This window comes from Kogia breviceps, chromosome 3 (genome assembly GCF_026419965.1).
Source record: "Kogia breviceps isolate mKogBre1 chromosome 3, mKogBre1 haplotype 1, whole genome shotgun sequence".
Taxonomy (NCBI): domain Eukaryota; kingdom Metazoa; phylum Chordata; class Mammalia; order Artiodactyla; family Physeteridae; genus Kogia; species Kogia breviceps.
The window spans coordinates 90643522-90664567 of NC_081312.1; the positions used below are offsets into that span (position 1 = coordinate 90643522).

The 21046-nt window shown below is 38.4% G+C and overlaps 1 protein-coding gene and 1 non-coding gene across 11 annotated transcripts in view; one reads left to right on the forward strand and one right to left on the reverse strand.

Annotated features, from left to right (window-relative positions):
• Positions 1 to 21046, forward strand: part of SEMA6D (semaphorin 6D) — a 607719-nt gene that overhangs the window by 251422 nt on the left and 335251 nt on the right. For 8 of the 10 annotated variants that reach the window (XM_067029191.1, XM_067029194.1, XM_067029200.1 and 5 more), the window contains exon 1: positions 16693 to 16765. The gene's annotated coding sequence lies outside the window, so the exon portion shown is untranslated. Of the gene's footprint in view, positions 1 to 16692; positions 16766 to 21046 lie in introns of those variants that run through there. The other 2 variants (XM_067029195.1, XM_067029203.1) reach the window with 1 other exon arrangement.
• On the reverse strand, positions 9203 to 9295 carry LOC131754173 (small nucleolar RNA SNORA20). The gene has a single exon (XR_009335206.1). It is a non-coding gene; the product is annotated as a small nucleolar RNA SNORA20 (small nucleolar RNA).

A 21046-nucleotide genomic window follows, 5' to 3' on the forward strand; every position in this document is an offset into this window, starting at 1 on the left:
AAACCACCATATGTGGAGAAAGGACTTATAAAGGACAGGTGAAACAGACCCAAGAAATCACACAACACATGTAATAATTTTTGTTCCTAACAGCCTGAGTGGAAAAACCTTGTAATACACAGGGCTTTGGGTAGAGTACTCAGAATTGTATTGCTTTTGTAGCACTGAAAAATTAACCTTAAACAAAAGGCTGCTCTGGGCCCCCATAAAAAAAGCTTGGAGGCAAGCCTGAAAAAGCTTACCAGGTAATTTATTTGAGTCACAGAACAAAGCTCAAGCATATTTAAAAGAATATGAAAATATCCACCATCCAAAAAAGTAAAATTCGTGTGTCAGGCATCCAATAAAAATTTACTGCAAAGAAGTAAAATACACCCATTATTAGGAGAAAAGACCAATCAACACAAAAGACTCAGAAATGACACCAATGAAAGAATTAGCATACAAGAATATTAAAATAATATATAAGTATATTCCATATGTTCAGAAAAGTAAAAGAAAGCATGAGCATGTTAAGGAGAGACATGGAAGATATTTGAAAATATCCAAATAAAGCACAAAGATGAAAAAAGAACTGAGATTTAAAAATACATAGAATGAGATTGGACACTACAGAAGAAAAGATTAGTGAATTTGAAGACACGGCAATAGAAAATAATCATAATGAAACACACAGAGGAAAAAAAGACTGAAAAATTTAAAAATGAAGAGAGCATCAGTGAGGTATAGGAAAATTTCAAGCAGCCTAATATATTTGTTATTGCAGTCCTCAAAAGGGAGGGAGTTATAGAAAAAAATATTTGAGGAAATAAAGGGTGAACATTTTATAAATTTGATGAAAAATATAAACCCAGAGATCCAAGAAACTATTTCAATGAATACCAGGCTAAGAACATGAAGAAAACTTCATCAAGGCATATCATAAACATAAATTGCCAAAACCAGTAATAAAAAGAAAAATGTTAAAGTAGCCAAAGAAGAAAAGACAAAGTACATACAGGGGAAGAAAGATAAGAACGATTGCAGGGCTTCCCTGGTGGCGCAGTGGTTGAGAGTCCGCCTGCCAATGCAGGGGACACAAGTTCGTGCCCTGATCCGGGAGGATCCCACGTGCCGTGGAGCGGCTGGGCCTGTGGGCCATGGCCGCTGGGGCTGTGCATCCGGAGCCTGTACTTCGCAATGGGAGAGGCCACAGCTGTGAGAGGCCCGCGTACTGCAAAAAAAAAAGAACAATTGCAGACTTCTCATTAAAAACAATGCAATCCAGAAGATAGAGAAGCAACATCTTTAAAGTACTGAAAGAGCAAAATTGTCAACCTAGAATCTATACTCAGCAGAAATATCTCTCAAAAATGAAAACCAAAATAAAAATATTTTCAAACAGACAAAATATGAAATCTAAATTTACACAAAGGAATGAAAAGCACTGGAAATGATAAACATGTGCTGTATATTAAAATACTTTTTCTCATTTTTAAAATACAATTGATTATTTAAAACCAATAATATTGGCATATTGAGGGGATTTATTATATATGTAGTAGTAAAATGCATGATGATAAGAATAGCAAAAAAATGGGAAAGGAGAAATGGATGTGGTAATGGTCTCATACTCTACATGAAGGGACATAATATTACTTGAAGTAAGTGATAGTTTTAAAGATGTATGCACTATAAACCCTAAAGCAGCACTATATAAAAGAGACATAGCTAATTGGCTAACAAAGGATATAAAGTAGAATAATTTAAAAATACATTCCACTAATTCAAAAGAAAACAGGAATAAAAGGATGTCTTTGTCTGCTCAGGGTGCCATAATAAAATACCATAGACTGGGTGCCTTAAACAACAGAAACTTACTTCTCACAGTTCTGGAAGCTGGGAAACTCAAAACCAAAGTGCCAGCTGATTGATTCAGTTCCTGTTGAGAGCTCTCTTACTGACTTGAAGATGGCCACATTAATGTTATATCTTCAAATATCATTTCCTTGGTGTGTACATGTGGAGAGAGGGAGGGAGATCTCTCTTCTTCATCTTAAAAGGCCACCAATCCCATCATGAGACCCCCACCCTCATGATGTAATCTAACTCTAATTACTTTCTGAAGGCCCCATCTACAAATATATCACATTGTAGGTTAAGCCTTCAGCATCTGAATTGGGGGAGGGGCACATTCAATCTGTAATAAAGGGAGAAAGGGAATAAGGAAGAGATGAGACACGTATAAAACAATGAACAGCCTGATAGATTTAAATACAATGATACCAATAATCAGGGGTTCCTAATCCCCTGGGCCTTGGATTGATAGCAATCCGCGGCCTGTTAGGAACTGGGCTAAACAGCCGGAAGTGAGTGGTGGGCTACCAAGCAAAGCTTCATCTGCTGCCTCCCCATCGCTCCCCATCACTCACATTACTGCCTGAACCATCCCTCCCCCAACCTGCCCCGTCCATGGAAAACTTTTCTTCCACAAAACCGGTCCCTGGTGCCAAAAAAGTTGGGGACTGATGCCAATAATTACTTTAAATGTAAATGATTTAAACACCAAATTAAAAAAGAGAGATTGTCAGACTGAATAAAAAAACTAAGAAACAAGATATGTTGCTCACAAGAAACAAACTTGAAAAATATAAATTGGTTAAAAGTAAAATGATACAAGAAATTATACCATAACACTATTTAAAAGAAAGTTGAGTAGCTATATTGATAACAGAAAAAGTATATGACCAGAGATGAAGAGCATCATTTCATAATGATAAAGAAGTCAATTCATCAAGAGAACATAACAATTCTTAATATTTATGCACTTAAAACAAAGCTTCCAAATGCATGAAGCAATAACTGATAGTAGTGAAAGGAGAATTAGACAAATTAACAATCATAGTTGGAGATTTCAACAACCTTCTTTCAATAGCAATAGGAAGTGTACAAAAAAAAAGAAAATGTACATTAAATAAAGCTATAGAGGACTTAACAGTATCAACCAATTTGCCCTAATTGACATTTATGGAAGACTCTACCCAATAATAAAAGGATACGTATTGTTTTTCAAGCACTTATGGAACATTTACCAAGATAGACAATATTCTGACCATAAAACAAGTCTCGTGAATTTAAAAAGGATTCTAGATATTTAAAGTATATTCCCTGACCACAAGGGAGTTAAGTTAGAAATCAATAACAGAAAGATATCTTGAAAGTGCCCAAGTATTTGGAAACTAACTAACATACTGCTAATTAACCTGTGTATCAAAGAAAAGATCAAAAAGGAAATCAGGATGTATTTTGAACTGAAAAGCAATTTAAACCAAAGTAAGCAAAAGAAAGGAAATAGTAAGAACATGAGCCAAGAACAATAAAATTTTAAAACTGTAATAAATAATATCAGTTATAATCTGGCAGGAAGACCTTAAGGTAAGCCCCAGTGATTCCCACCTTCTTGTGTTCAAGCCTTTGTGTACCCTCCTCCCCTTGAGTGTAGGTGGAACCTGTGACTTGTTTCTAACCAATTAAATATGGTAAAGGTGATGGTGTATCACACCTGTAATAAGGTTATATTATATGTCAAAGATGATAGGGAACAACTCTCATCATAATGTTACATTATATAAAACTCTGTCTTAGCCTACTCAAACCAGAGACTCTTCTCATAGGCTCGATGGAGTAAGTGGCTATGTTGGAGAAACCCATGTGGAAAGGACATATAGACAGCCTTTAGGAACTTCTTGTGGCCACAGTGACCTGAAAGCAGTCTTAGCCAACCTCCAGCAAAAAGCCAGTCCCCTCAGTCAAACAGTTGTAAGAAAATGAATTCTGCCAATAACCTGAATAAGCTTGAAACCAGATTCTTTTCAGTTGAGCCTCCAGATAAAAACACAGCCCAGCAATTCCTTGATTGCAGCCTTGTGATATATTTTATGGACTGTGTTAATAGAACTTGCAGATGAACTGGACGTGGACGGAGTTGAAGGAGGGTCTGAGAAAGAAGAGAATGAAGAACAACCTAGCTTGATTTGGCACTGGGCGTGTGGTGACTAGTAGGAAAGACCATGGACTAATAATAGATGGGATAGTGAGTGTGGGAATCAAGATTTCTGTATTGACTGTATTAAGTTTGAGATACCTGTGATACCTGAAAGGAAATTAAAACTTGTAAAATAACCACAAAATAAATGAGAGATTTTCTTATTTTTCCCTATAGACTTTTACTTAAACCAATACTAGATTTTATTAGCAATAGAGAAAACTCTTAAATTCTGTTGAAAAGGATTTCATCTTTGTGGCAATACCAGCGATAACTATCTGAGGGAAAATGTGGAGTAGTATAGAATATACTGTATTTGGTCCTTTTACTTCAATTTTCTAGTTAACACATGAATTTATGAAATAAAATCCATTCCTAAAAATCAATTCCACTAATTCCTCCATTGACTTTTCAAGCTCTCTAGATCCCTACATTCAAATCCCCAAGTCAGAGAGTTTAAAAATCTTACACAGAGACTAAGAAAAATGTCTATTTTCTAGGTTTTGTTAAGACATAGTTAGGTAAGGTTAAAGTCTTCTAATTAGCCATCCCACAGCTGTGTCTTCTCATTTGCAAACAAATGGCACTCAGCTAAAAGGAGGAATTCTCCTCCTGTGAATTCTCAGAAATTATTTAGAAATTACGTAGAATCTAATTTTTATACCCAGGGAGCCTAGTAAGAGGAAATCAGACTCATTACTGCTTATCAGAAATTACTTTTCATCTGAAGTCCTTTTTTACTCTGAAATCGCAATTTTGATAAGAAGTGAAGATTTGCATCAAAGAGAGGGGAAAAATCATTGCAAGGAGTGATCAATGAAGTCCAGTTAACGAAGCTTATTTAAAGTTGCTGAGAAATCTTCTTGCCAATGACCAAATCTTACAAAATAATAAGTACCCTAATCTAAATATGCTTTGAAAGCACTGGAAGAAAATCATATATCTGTTGTGATTAAAACTACATCATGGGGGGCTTCCCTGGTGGGGCAGTGGTTGAGAATCCGCCTGCCAATGCAGGGAACACAGGTTCGTGTCCCGGTCCGGGAAGATCCCACATGCCGCGGAGCGGCTGGGCCCGTAAGCCATGGCCACTGAGCCTGTGCGTCCGGAGCCTGTGCTCCACAACGGGAGAGGCCACAACAGTGAGAGCCCCGTGTACCGCAAAAAAACCAAAAAGAACAAAACAAACCTACATCATGATGGTGTATGCTTGAAGACAGAGTATAAGAAGGAACAAAGACAACTGAAAATAGGTGATTTGTTAGTGTTACTTGATCCTTTTATGTAGATAATTTTGTGAGATGAGGATGGGGAACACTGAAATGTATTGCAAAAATCCCATAATTTTTATTTAAACTGAAATAAGGTCATCAAACTATGTAAACAACACATCTCAGTTTTGGTAAATGTTATATTTTTAGTAAATGTTCAAATAAGTTTCTAAAATGTTTGTTACCAATAAGTATCTTAATATACAACAGCAGATATAATAACTTAGAAATGAATTCAACTAAATTTGCCTTGATCTTATGAAATTACTAATAGCATTTGCCCTAAGAAGGCATATTGAATCCTTTCCATGGTCTACAAGGCCCCACATGGTCTAACTCCTGCCTACTTCCTTTTCCTGCTTCTTCCCAACACTCCCCTCTCACCCTGCTTCAGCCCTGCTTATCTTCTTGCCTATCCTTGAACAAGCTCACTTCCACCCTAGGGCCTTCGTACTTGCTCTTTCCCCTACCTGGACCACTCTTCCCTGCATTCAGTTATTGATTTGAATGTGACCTTCTCAGAGAGGCCTTTGGTGACCACACCATCTAAAGTAACTGCACTCCCACTTCCACCACCCCCAACAGTCACTCACCATCTCATCACATCACTGTTATTTCCACATAGCAGATACCTCACAATCTGAATTACCTTTAATCACTGTACCACTTGTTTATTGTCTGTCTCCCCCCAACACACCCACACACACACACCCCACACACACACTTGAATGTAAACTCCATGAACATGCAGACCTTTTACCTTCCCCGCCACTACCATTGTAATTGCAGTGCCTGAAACATTACTTAGTATAAAGAAGGCATTCTGTAATATTTGTCGGATAAATAGTTAAGTTGAATCTGGTAGAAAAAGAAAATCGGAGGTTTGTCTGTCAGACTTGATAATTGTATGAAAATATAATAGATGGCATGGGACCAGAATCTTTCCATCATTAAAGTGAGTAGTAGTAGTGCTACTACTACTACTCCTCCTAATATCTCCAAGTAAATTCTTATTGATAAAGTGAGGTGTACAGGATGTTAGGAAGAGGCTCCTTCTTGGAAATTTTATTGCTTTCTCTACTTAGATGAGTCATTCTATTTGGAATGGAAAATCTGGCCCTCCTATGTTAATTTAAGAAGGATGAACTAAGGTCAATACAAACACACAAATAGTTCCAAAGGGATAAAATCCATAAGATTAGAACTTCCACTTGCAGGACACATTTGTATAATAGGTAAAGGAAATGCATGTGTCTATTTGCATACTCATATTTATACTGTATTAGAAGAAAAAGGCTACAGATGTGCACTGGTTCAAGTTAGTTCACAGCAGATTTGATCCTGCCACATGAGAAACACATTTCTCGTGCATTACCAGAGTATATTGAATATCCATAAAGGTACCATTTGGTGATTCTAGATATTGATTGTTTGTGGCCTTTTATATCCATCTAGCATAATTCATTTTGAATCTTGGTACTGCCATGGAGTTTTTCCAGACCACTCCAGTATGATATGTTCTCTCTATTTCTCTGACATCCTGTAGCAATTATTGATAATTAAATGTGTCCTATCTTGTGCTATTTTTGTTGTCTTGAACTCTTATTTGAGGTTCTTTTGGTTTTGATTGTTTGGGACTGTTAAAATAATAAGACATTGTTTCTCATCTCCCCAACTAGAATTTTAGGGCAGAGATGACACTTTAAACCTTTTTTATTCCCGACATTCCCTAGCTCTGTGCCTTATGTAGCAAGAAAGTACTACTGTATGTTGCCTGACCAATAGCTCTAGAGGGTGAAAGCCACACCCCAAATGCCCCATCTCAGCCTTGTTCTTCTCAGGTGGGAAACATATAGATATTTTTGCAAAAACTGAACCTGTTTCCTACAGTACTTGTGAGTCTTGATCTTAGTGACGCTGTTACTACCCTGGACATAAACATATTTCTTGCTTCTCTGCCATAGAGATTAAATCATTGGTAATAATGAACTAGAGTTAAGACTACCAACTTGTTCAGGTTCACAGAGAAAATGAAAAACACATTAGTTGTGGTGGCTTGTTGTTACTGCTTTTTCCTGTTTCTGTGAGCCATAGAAAATTGTGATTGCTCATTTACAATTAATAGATAAAAGACCTTTTTTGGTTATTAAGGTTAGGCAGGAATATAAGTAATTTTATCTCTCATGAAGATGACTTAATTCACCATTGGTGGAGGGGGTGAAGGGCTGAAGTAAAGCTAAACTTGTTTTTCAAGAACCCAGCATTTATGATATGTATTTTGCTGGTCTGGCTTGTAATTCACTAAATCCCTTAGCAAAACAGATGGCATTGAAAGAGGCACATAGAAAGAAAATGCCTGACCATAAAGAGATGCAGATACAAAACCAGTTCAATAATGACCTTGGATGTGGGAAGTATTTTTTTTAAGAGAAGGATCTTCAGTAAGTAAATAAGAATACCTCAGATTCCAGAAAGGATAGTAACAATCCACTATAGAAATAACAGAAACAACCAGGATGTAAATCTAATTCGTTTTTCATTTAAGCACAAGACTTTCAATTGCAAGCTGGCTTACACAGTGTACTCTGAATGGGGCTTGTAATTTTCCCTTTGAAATACTGCTCAAGCTGTTCTTCGGAGACCCCACAATGTTCTACCTGGTCCTTCCCAATTATGTGTGTCCTTTTCCTCATAATTCAAAACCTTCTCCTTCATACAGTTTTTCCTGATAATCTCTGCCCATAACAAGTTCTCTTGTCTCAACTGCTGCAGCCTTTACTGCATACACATTTTGTTTAAATGTTAACATATACAGCAATTTTTAGTGATTTCCAGATAGAAAGTGGTTTTGACTAAAGTAGATGGTAAGTAAGTATCTTGAAAGGCCCAAGAACCGTATGGCCACAGCATATGTTGATGGCATAAGGGAGGCATCCCAGTGGGGCCCAAAGAGACAGATTCTAAAGTCAGACAAAATTAGATCTGAAACATCTTGCTTCCTCTTGCTACTTAATTGTGTGACTATGTATTTAGTCCTGTAGCGGTTGTTAACAAATTCTCATAGACTGGGTGGCTTAAAACAAATGTATTCTCTCACACACAGTTGTGGAAGCTGGCAGTCTGAAATCAAAGTGTCAGCAAAGCCTGACTCCTCTGGAGGTTTTAGGGAGACTCTGTTCCTTGCCTCTTCCGGCTTCTGGTGGCTCCAGGCTTGTGACTGCATCACTCCAATCTTCACCTCTGTGGTTACATTGCCTCCTTCTCTCCTGCGTGTCTTCTTCTCTGTGTGTCCGTTCCAAAACTCTCCGCCTCTCTATTTTTTTTTTTCTTTTTTTTTGCGGTACGCTGGCCTCTCACTGTTGTGGCCTCTCCTGATGCGGAGCACAGGCTCCAGACGCGCAAGCTCAGCGGCCATGGCTCACGGGCCCAGCCACTCTGCAGCATGTGGGATCTTCCTGGACCGGGGCACGAACCCGTGTCCTCTGCATCAGCAGGCAGACTCTCAACCACTGCACCACCAGGGAAGCCCTACCTCTCTCTTATAAGGGTACATGTGATTGCATTTAAGAGCCACCTAGATAATCCAGAATAAACTCCTCCTCTCAAGATCCTAAACTTAATCACATATGTTTCTATATAAGGTAATATTCAGAGATTCCAGGGGTTAGGACATGGACGTATCTTTTTAATTTATTTATTTATTTATTAGTTTTTTATTTTTTTAACTTGTATTGGAGTATAGTCAGTTTACAATGTTGTGTTAGTTTCAGGTGTACAGCAAAGTGAATCAGTGATACATATACATATATCCACTCTTTTCTTAGATTCTTTTCCCATACAGGCCTTTACAGAGTATTGAGTAGAGCTCCCTGTGCTATACAGTAGGTCGTTATTAGTTATCTAGTTATTATTTTTTGTATAGTATAGCCCAACATTATTTTATCCCATCCATATAACTGCTCATGTCATTGAAAGACTATAGAAGCAAATAAATGGGAAGCATCTTTCTTTTCTTCTTTTAATTCAGTCTGGCTGTATTTGAATTTCACAGGTTTGGGGCTTCTTCTCTGGGCCAGTGGATCAGTGGATTGTTGCAATTATGCTTCATTACAAACCACCCCAAAGCTCAGTGGCTTAAAGCAATAGTCATATATCCCCATGCACCTGTGAGTCTTCCAGGTTGGCAAAACTGGACAGGGGCTCAGCTGGTTGACTTGGCTCCATGCATCTTTCATCCTTGTCCTGGGATAGGTGTGCTCATGGTGACAGCAGAGGTGCAAGAGGGCAGGTGGAAACATGGGAGGTCTCTTAAGGCCCAGGCTTGGAACCAGCTTATTGCCACTTCTGCCCATGTGCTGTTGACCAAAGCAAGTCCAAAGCCAAGCGTTGAGGAAATACGCGTCACCCATGATGAGGATGTGCCAAAGATAGGGATACGGGAAGGAATGAATAGTTGGGGCCAATCTATCCATGGTCACCAACTCTTGCAAAAGACACAAGAGTTTAAAAGTTGGTTGACTCAGGATGGTCTCATCCACATAAAGGAAAAAGCAGAAATTTTGGACATTTTCAAAGGACTTTTAAGGAAACCAGGATGGCTAATTATGTTCATCATGAAGTGACTCATACAAGTCATGTTATTTAAAAATAGGAAAATTCAATGCTAATTGCATAGACTAACAATAATAACGTCTTACATTGCATTGCATTTTAGAGTGCACAATGCATTTTATTTTATTTATTTTATTTTTTTTTACTTTTAATTTTTTTAATTTTTTTAAAAACATCTTTATTGGAGTATAACTGTTTTACAATAGTGTGTTAGTTTTTCCTTTACAACAAAGTGAATCAGTTATACATATACATATATTCCCATATCTCTTCCCTCTTGCATCACCCTCTCTCCTACCCTCCCTATCCCACCCCTCTAGGTGGTCACAAAGCACAGACGTGAACTGCCTGTGCTACGCGGCAGCTTCCCACTAGCTATCTAATTTACATTTGATAGTGTATATATGTCCCTGCCACTCTCTCACTTCATCACAGCTTACCCTTCCCCCTCCCCATATCCTCAAGTTCATGCTCTAGTAAGTCTGTTTTATTCCCGTCCTACCACTAATCTCTTCATGACATTTTTTTTTTCCTTAGAGTCCATATATATGTGTTAGCATATGGTATTTGTTTTTCTCCTTCTGACTTAACTTCACTCTGTATGACAGACTCCAGGTCCATACACCTCATTATAAATAACTCAGTTTCATTTCTTTTTATGGCTGAGTAATATTCCATTGTATATATGTGCCACATCTTCTTTATCCATTCATCTGTTGATGGACACTTAGGTTGCTTCCATGTCCTGGCTATCGTAAATAGAGCTGCAATGAACATTTTGGTACATGACTCTTTTTGAATTATGGTTTTCTCAGGGTATATGCCCAGTAGTGGGATTGCTGGGTCGTAGGGTAGTTCTATTTGTAGTTTTTTAAGGAACCTCCATACTGTTCTCCATAGTGGCTGTATCAATTTACATTCCCACCAGCAGTGCAAGAGTGTTCCCTTTTCTCCACACCCTCTCCAGCATTTATTATTTCTAGAGTTTTTGATGATGGCCATTCTGACCGGTGTGAGATGATATCTCATTGTAGTTTTGATTTGCATTTCTCTAATGATTAATGATGTTGAGCATTCTTTCATGTGTTTGTTAGCAATCTGTATATCTTCTTTGGAGAAATGTCTATTTAGTTCTTCTGCCCATTTTTGAATTGGGTTGTTTGTTTCTTTGTTATTGAGCTGCATGAGTTGCTTATAAATTTTGGAGATTAATCCTTTGTCAGTTGTTTCATTTGCAAATATTTTCTCCCATTCTGAGGGTTGTCTTTTGGTCTTGTTTATGGTATCCTTTGCTGTGCAAAAGCTTTAAAGTTTCATTAGGTCCCATTTGTTTATTTTTGTTTTTATTTCCATTTCTCTAGGAGATGGGTCAAAAAGGATCTTCCTGCGATTTATGTCATAGAGTGTTCTGCCTATGTTTTCCTCTAAGAGTTTGATAGTGTCTGGCCTAACATTTAGGTCTTTAACCCATTTTGAGTTTATTTTTGTGTGTGGTGTTAGGGAGTGTTCTAATTTCATACTTTTACACGTACCTGTCCAGTTTTCTCAGCACCACTTATTGAAGAGGCTGTCTTTTCTCCACTGTATATCCTTCCCTCCTTTATCAAAGATAAGGTGACCATATGTGCGTGGGTTTATCTCTGGACTTTCTATCCTGTTCCATTGATCTATATTTCTGTTTTTGTGCCAGTACCATACTGTCTTGATGACTGTAGCCTTGTAGTATAGTCTGAAGTCAGGGAGCCTGATTCCTCCAGCTCCATTTTTCATTCTCAAGATTGCTTTGGCTATTCGGGGTCTTTTGTGTTTCCATACAAATTGTGAAATTTTTTGTTCTAGTTCTGTAAAAAATGCCAGTGGTAATTTGATAGGGATTGCATTGAATCTGTAGATTGCTTTGGGTAATAGAGTCATTTTCACAATGTTGATTCTTCCAATCCAAGAATATGGTATATTTCTCCACCTATTTGTATCATCTTTAATTTCTTTCATCAGTGTCTTATAGTTTTCTGCATACAAGTCTTTTGTCTCCTTAGGTAGTGGACGTATCTTTTTAAGGGCCACCATTCAACCTATATAGTGTCCCTAAAAAGAGATTTCATTTTGGAGGGTTAGAATACTTTGTCAGTAAGATGAGGACAATGAGCTTTCATTGTCATTGCTGTTAAATGTACTTTCCATGTAAAACTTGTTTTCCAGAGTCATATAAATAATAAATACTAAAAAGTATTAATGCAGGTAGACCACTCACTGCTATTCTAATAAATTCAGCCCCTGTAACATGGTGTCCCTAGAGTGTCTCATATGTACTCATTAAGGTATGCATTCAGTATTGTATGATATTAGACATTCCTCCTCCCACCCCATCCTGCTTCAGGTGCCTTTGGTGACATACCTGTGGTCTCTGCTTCATATCAAACCACTGCTACCAATACCCAGGTTCATGCCAAGGGCCAAGCTTCCTGATACCCGCAGATCTGCCTGCAGTATATTGCACGGCCAGGTCTGCTTTTCACTTTTCTGAGATTATTGGTTTGAGGGGCTACTGGTATGCTGCCATGGTAGACTCTCAAGATGCCAAAGTTATATTGTATACTTTTCAGTCATCCATATGTACAAACCACCTGCACCCTTGCCAAAATGGAAACTCTCTCCTCTCTCTCTCTCACATTTAATTTAAATACCTCTTTAATAGACAAGTGCCATACACATGGGTCCATGCACAGTTAGGTCAGAACACAAATCAAAATGACAGTCCCATGGATTGCCTTATCTCACTGATAAATGAGGTCTTGTCATGGACCAAGTGGTTTTGTCTGAATTAGCACTCACTTAAGAAGTTCCTAAGTCCCTTGTGCAAATAGAAAAATAATTCCACAAGATATGTATGAATCCCAGTGATGAATAGAACTGAGACTCGAGCTAGAATTCTCCGTTCCTCTCTCCTATACTTCTTTTTCGTCCCTACCCCCCAACCCTCACTACTCACAAATACACAAGCAAATGCTCCTGCACAGCACGTAGAATATGGTATGTGCTCAATAAACACAAGAACTTCTTCAGTCCTATTTCCCCAGTGCTTTGCACATGTTAAATAATCAATAAATATGCTTTGACTAATGATATATGGATCTTTATTGTATAACAAAAATGGAAATATCCCCCATAAAGCTGTAATCACTTAAACTGGGCCTTTAACTTTAGCCTCTACCACTGTTAATTATCTGGTTATTAATAATAAGCCCCTAAATATAGATCTCTGTACATTCATGTGTGTGTAAATAATTGTCCACATGCCATTTAAAATTATTACTTCTTAGATACTTGCTTTGCACCATTGCTAGTGGTGCTAAACTCTTTTATGAAAAGAGAAAGGAAAGGGTCTTGCCAACTTTATAGTAATATTTACTTAGTGGTTTTCTCCAGGGAGACACATACTTTTCTGACATGCTTTTCTTCTGACATACTTTTCAGATGCCAAAATGTTCATATTTTTAATTTTCATGGAGAAAATGTAAAGATGAGAATTTTGATCCTTGTTTTATAAATGAAAACCTGAAGACCGAGAAAATCGTGATTTGCTCACATCAGTGAGAAAGCCCTGTGTCCTCCTGATGCAAAGTTGGGATCCTTTTAGAAGTGGTGTGCCAAGTTTCCAAGCATTTATTGTAATTTATGTTTCATGGACCAGTAATCATCCCTTACCCCTGAAATCATTGTGGATTGACAGTACTCCAGGTCTGTTGGGGCCAAGGGAATTAAAGTAATTATGATGTAAACATGCTGGTATTTATGCTAATGCTTGCTAGAAAATACAACCTCGAGAAGGTGAGTTGACTCAAGGCCTTATGCCCAGTGTGTTCTCATTAAATGTTTGAAGGCTGGCAATGCAAGAAGGCCAGCAAATTTGCAGGAAAAAATAACTTGAAAATGTTAGCTAAATGGTAGATTTAGAAGTAAAGGAAGGGGTGGAGAATTTAGAAGGCTGTTTAATTAAGGATAAACTTGTAAGAGTCAATCTAGATTTGTAGGAAATGGGTGGGCTAGTTGCTCTACGTTATCACATTCCTTTTACATATCATGGCATTTTGCTTGGTCTGAGGGTATTGTCTCTATGCTTTCTCTAACAGGGTGCTAAGGGAAAATTTATAGTTCTTTACCATCACGGGTTTCTGTAGGACCTAACCCAGCAGAATTGATGCCATTTAGTAGATGTGCCTGCTAGAGCAGAAAGTAGAAAGAAGACAAATTTGAACCCCATCCTCTATTAACAATGTGATCTGCAAAATGTTTCTCTGTTTCTGTGTGCCTTAGTTTTCTCTCATCTGTCGTATGGGAAATAATAAATCAACAGGGTTGTTTTGAGGTTCAGATGAGGCAGTTTACGTAACAGTGCTTGGTGAAGCATAGACCTGTCTACATGTTATGTAAATAACAGGCTTGTGCCACTGTTTGCCACTTGCTGCATTATATCTCACTGCCTTCTTGTTGGAAATAGAAAACAACCAAGGCAATCAGCAATTTCAGCCTCCTTTCTAATTTAAATAATATGTGATACTATATACAGGTATATATGTATACCAACACACGTACATATTTGTGTGTGTGTATATATACATATATATATATTCATATCTGTGTTTCTTCATTGTTGAAAATCAGGTGCAGCTGACAGTAATTTCTATCATTAGAGTTCTCTCATGATAGCAGATTTGGCTTGAATTAACAGCAATAGTAGAAATTGAGACTGCTTCAACCATTGTGACTGAACAGGGAGTAAAATGGTCTAGAGACAAATGGCTTAAACCCTGAGCACTAGCTCAGCTAGGAGGCAGGCAATGAGAAGCAAGAATCATCTGACTCATAACCTTAGTTTAAGGGAATGAATGCTGGGATCTGAGAAGGAGGACAAGTCAGCAAGGCCCACAGTCAGCTAAGGTGATAATCCTGAAAGAGGTAACACTAGATATAAAGTGAGCTACATTATGGAAAGCAATTTCAGAGCAGAGAGGTATCAAGAGCATCTGTTTCAAGACCTTCCATAAGACCATCTGCTGATGACAGCCCCTTAGTTTATTAGGGGCCAGAAATTAAATCAACACTGTTCTTTGGTTATCTTCTACAGCAGTCAAGAAAGCACAGATCAATTGCCAATATCCAATATCCAGGTTTAAATGGCACAGATGAAATTGTCCCTAACCGGTAATACTCAAACCAGAAGTAGTCCTGCCTCTGGGCTATATTCACTTACTTTTACAACACACTAGGAAACCATTCAGGATGATTCCTAAGACAAAGTCCATCTACTCCACCCTGTCCAGGATCCCTTAGAATTTTCTCTATAGAAAACTTTTCCTAGATTTCTCTTACCATTGACCCTTGAACTCTTGAGGACTCTGGATACAGAAAATCTGTCACTGCCTAATTCCTTAGCATAATTTCTTACTTAGTTTAGGTAAATAGCCTATCTTTTCTGAAGCCAGTGGTATACCAAGTGGGGGACAATGGGAGCGATCTGCCTGGTGAGGAGGAGTATTTTATCACTGATATGGTTGAGGATTATCAGTGCATGGTGATGATAAAAGTCAAATATGCTTTTAGGTGGATGTATTACTGCTTTTAAATTCTCTATAGCAGTGCACCCCTTATTGCCTGAACTTTGGAATGTCATCATCTAAACCCAGGAACTTTTGGAACTATTGCTCTAAGGTTGTTTTTGTTTGTTTGTTTGTTTTTGCAGGAGAGGGGAGTGGGACATCAAAATGGTGTTCACTGTTTTTTTTCTTTCTGAAGAATTTTCTTAAGACACTTAAGCCTGTTCAATTCTACATTCAACAAGGGTTCACGGAGTATTGTTAGATCAAGTACCCGTACTAGATATTAGAATTCCAATACTAATAGACAAGCCCTGTTCCATGTCCATCAGCAGCTCAGATATCTAAACGTATTTCATATTCTCCAAAAGCTATTTGTCTATTTGTTCATTTATTTTAAAAACATTTATCAAGTATCTACTATATGCCTTGTACTGTGCTAGATATTGGAGATAAGGTTAACAAAGAAATACTTGACTCTGTCTTAATGTAGCTTCCGATCTCCCATGTATGCTTACCTCTCTTATTTATGTAAATAGTACACAAATGTAGTCGCCTACTTATTACCTTCATGATTTTTCCCATATTGGTATATCAGAAGTACTATTATTTTCTTAAGTTTTTTTTTTTTTTAAATTGACTCAAACTTATAACCACCTTAAAAGGCAACACTATCTCTACCACAAGTATGTAAATGAAAACTCCTATGGCTTGTGAAAAATATAAATACAATACAAACAAGCATGATTAATAAATACTAGCTGAATCTTATGGTCTGCCAAGACCTATGTTAGTTAAAAGAGAGATTAGCAAAATGAGAGACATACTTTAATCAAAATAAGACTTTTTCCTTGAACTCAGCAGAATTAATTGAAAAGGCATTAACATTGTCATATGTGCCTTGGTGTTATTTCATCCGTGTTCTTATTCTACTTAACACGGTCTTATTACCTGTAGTAACCACATTGCATGCTTTCTAAGGCCCTGTACAAGGCTGTTGGCTCACGTGTTGGTTCTGTATGGAGAAATCTTTTTGGTTGAAGGCCTTGAATTGCTTAGATAAACTGGGATTATAAACCTAATTCCAATTTATTTTCTCTTTGTTTAGTAAACTTCAGGCAATGCATTTTCACTGCATTTTTAGCTATTTTAATGTCTGTTTTTCTTTTTTTTTTCTTTCCTATTTCCTATAGAATGCAGAGCCTTGGATCTCTTGGCCACAGATTGACAGCCTGGAATCCTGAGGAAGACCAAGACTCCTAACGGTAAGACATGGGTCTTTTGCAATTATGTCTCTTCCACATGTGTATACTGCTATTTGATTTAAGTTTGAACTTGGAAGATTTATTTTTCTTAAGGAAATATCTATCATCTAATATGGATTTGTGCTTCAGTATTATCACTGGACTAGTGCTAAGTTGTCTGGTTGGGTTAGCTCTTCAGATTGGATTCTTGATTTAGTATAGATCAAAATTCAAGTTTTACCCTGATTTTTTAAACCTGCATTGCCAATTTAGAAAAACACAAAAGGAGGAGAATTAAAGATAAATAATAGAGGCACTGCTTCAGAGCACACCATTTGAATAATAATCTAGGTCAGTTTGCTGCATGCCATACACCGAACATGCCTTACAGGGGTGTTTCCAAATTTAAATCAATGTCAGGTATTTTCTTTTCACAACCAAATGTGTATACTGTAACAGCCATGTAGGGCAGGCAGTTGACAGAGCAGGGCAAGTTGTGTGGTGTATATAGAGGGCAATACTCCTGATTATGACCAAGTGACACAAGAAGAAGCAATCAAGTACCAAAGAAAGACTGTTAATTGACTGGGAAATGTGACCATTTTGCCTCCTGAATATTTGAGGGAGCAGGATTAGGGTAGTAAGCTGTTCTATTCAAACAGTGACAGTGTTATAGGGTGACTAAGTGAGTATCGTGGTAACTGTGAACATCTGTACAGACCCTGGGAGACACTGATAGACTGTTAATAGTGATGGTGTTGAAACCATTATTGACTCTTTGTACAGTTTTAAGTCTGTTAATCCCTATAAATGGGTCTCCAAGATTCTAGTAATTTTAAAGTTCCCACTCCCATGAAAAAAGATGGGACTCAGAATATTCAGGATTCTGTTTTCTTCTAAGTAACTTTTTCTTATTTCTTGAATCAGTGCTGATATACTCCTTGCTTAAACTACAACCCATTCAGTCATTCTCTAGTTATTTCCAACCTTCATGTCCTATGCAATCTGTAATAAAGACTGCTGCTCTTGTGGACAGGACCTTTCCTAATTTTTATGTCTGCTTTGTCCATGAGGCCCTGCACCAATGGAAAGGTTAATTCTCAGAAAAAGGCTGGCTCACCATGAGATGGCAGTAGAGAGCAGCCTGACACACAGGCCCAGATTACTTGGTTTGGGGGCCAGATTGGGGGCTGGACCTAGTGGGAGGAGCTAGACTACCAAAGTAAGCGGCTTTTGACTCTGTTCTTTGTTTCTATCTGGGAGTACCTCTCTGAAGACGGTGCTCAGCACAGCTGTTAAGTAAAGTCCTGATAGTAACATCTGAGGCTGAGAAATCAGGAGAAAGGGAAATAGTTCCTGAAATATACCAACCTCAGATGATCAGAGTTCTGCTGGACTGCCACACACACACACACACACACACACACACATACACACACACAAAGAAAGAGAAGGGGAGAGAAGAGTAGAGAAGAGACAAGAAAAGAGAAGAGGATAAACATGTTTTATCATTGGAAAGCAAGGCTAACTGAGATCAGCAACAAGCCAGAAGGCAATTATGACTGATGGGGAGCCACTTATGACAGCTCAGCTCTGAGGCCACATGTCTTGGCATTGCCTCTTCCTTCTTTAAAGAGGCCAAAGTGCCACTATACTAGATACTAGGGTGGGTTCTAACATCCTGTGCATTCTCTTACCCCCTATTGTACAGAGAAACCAGAAAATGTTAAAGATGGATGGCATTTTCAAAAACTGCAGCCCAGGAAGTGTCATGTTTTGACCAAGGTCACTTAGTTAACTAGTGGCAGTATTAGGTGTAGAAATTCATTTGTCCTAATTGTCAATAGCCTATCCTTTCCAAATCAGAAGAGCTGGGGAAATTTGATATTTTCTCCCAAACTTAAAACACATTAAATGAGTCTGAAATTCAGTCATTTTCATTTTCCTTAATTACAGTTTTTGTCTGTGAGACAAAATTTGGGCCACAAGGGAGTATGCAGTATGATCTGATTGTCTAGTAAGTTAACATGGTAATTGATTAATGTGCCATAGGATCTCTCAGAAATCTTATCCTTAGAAGTTACCTCAGTAATCATATATTGCTCTTCTAGCTGTTATTTTTTCCTAAGCAGAAAGCCTGAAATAGGAGGACAGATGGTGTATTGTTCTGTGGTCCAACTTTTCTTATCTTCAAAGAAAATCTTGTATAAAAACCCAATATGCAAAGCAGGTAAAGTAAGTTTGGAAGAGATAATGAGAATGCTTGAATAGTGTTACCTGCTTCCCAATCATGCAATCCCATTCCATCCAAAATGGCTCCAGGACGGTATTGGAGGAATGTGAATGCCTAGATGTAGTAGAAGAAAAGGAGCTTTGTGGCCAAAGACATCTGCAGTCAAATCTTGCCTGCATCTTTTATAATCTGTGTGACACTGATCTTGTTACTTGATTTCTCCTTGAGCTTCATCTTCCTCATCTGAAAAATATGAGTAACATCAATATAATAAAGTTGTATTGAAGATTAAATGAGACATATATATACAAAGGAGTGCTGGGCGGAGAATGGATTTTAAATTGTTGATGCTGGAAAATGTTGATTTGATGATTGGAACTGGTTTCTGCAGTCTAAGTTAGAAGGTCATTCACTTTTAGGGTTGAATGTGCTTTTGTCCCGTCAAGAACTACTTGCCTGGTGGCTAATAGTTATGTAGACATAGAGGGCTGAGAAAGCCATTTTTCTGGAGGAAGAGCTTAAGAGTACATTTTTGCCTTGTCTAGGACCTACATTAGAAACTGTAAGTAAATGGAGTTAGACAGTGCTCTGTTCTCATAAGAATCATGGGAACTTCCTAGGAAGTACAGATTCAGACAGCACCTCTTCTTTAGGGTCAGCTTGAGAAAAACTGTTTTGCTAATACTGTTGGTGGCCTGGAAAATGGTTAGAAGAGGAGCCAGACAGTCAGTCCTCCATAGAAAGGTATGGTGGTCTCACACTGGCCACACAGCCCTGCAGTACCTGCTACTCACTAGGCCTTTCTCCTTGGCTGCCTCAAAGGTAGCTTTGGTGCCAATCTAAAACCGGCCCTGGAGAAGATTTGTGATTTGTAGAGCCCAGTGGATCCCTGATAATACCAGGCCAAGTTAGAGAATCAGCACCATTTGAGAGAGGTCTATGGCTGGGCTGGGGAAGTTCCTGGGCCAAGAAACACTAAGGCTAACCTTGGAGGAGATCTGCACCACAGGTTCAGTTCAGTAGTCATGCTTGAGTCTGTTGGCACACACGAATGCAATCTGCAAGAACGAGTGTTTCTAGCTGCTTTCTCACCAAGTCCCCAGGAAGTCTACCTCTGAAACAGAGATCTGGTACCAACATTTATGTCTCTTCATAAAGTATCAAAATTTTCTCATACATTAGAGAATTGGGGTTAATGCGCAAAAAGAAAGCTTCTCATAAAATAAAACTAATGAAATGTGGCTTTGAACAGATTTCAGAAATACATCTTCCAGCCTGCCTGGGGTCCCTTGGAAGGAAAAGGTTTCCTCTACTTATCAGCAAACTATAGAAAACCATGACTGCACTGCTAGAAACTCGCCACTGTCTTTCTTTTTCTTTGACCCAGAAATTCTTTCTTTCCCTTGGTCTCTTAAACCCCCTATTAGAGACCATTTTGTGACAGTGGCTTTGTAATCTCCCAGTTCTGGCTCTTGAGTAGAAAAAAAGGGTTTATTGGCAAGCTCACAGGGTCTGGAAAGGCCGTTCCTTTCCCAGTTGGCTAGGAGAGCCGGAAGCCTGAGAAGGCTGTCCACAGGCTGTCTGGCGAGGGTAAAGGAAGAGGGGAGGAGGAGGAGGAGGCTTAAATCCTATCTGGCTGGATATTGGAAGGTGGCCTCCTTTCCCTTTGGCGCATGAGGGAGAATAGAAGGCCAAGAATCCTGGCTTAGTTCCTGTCAGCTTGCTGCCTTGTTTGTGGGCTTGTAGAGTGAACTGAGTCCGGAAGAAGCCTGAGGGCTGCCTGAGACAGGCTTACAACCGAGCCTAGAGGAAGGCAGACCCTCCCTGTCGCCACTGGGGTCAGAATCTCTTAGCCAGAAGCCTCTCTCCTTTCAGTTTAGAGGAGAAGTGGATTGAGGAGTAAATGGCCTAATTAGTTGTGGAATGTTTGCTCAATACATTGGGGATCTTTTCTATTTTCCCATGAAATTACCATAAACATAAATTACAAATACTTTTATTTCTAAGCATCCCTAACTTAATTGCATGTATCAAAGGGTACATGGCATTAAGTCTTAAACTTTTGAGTA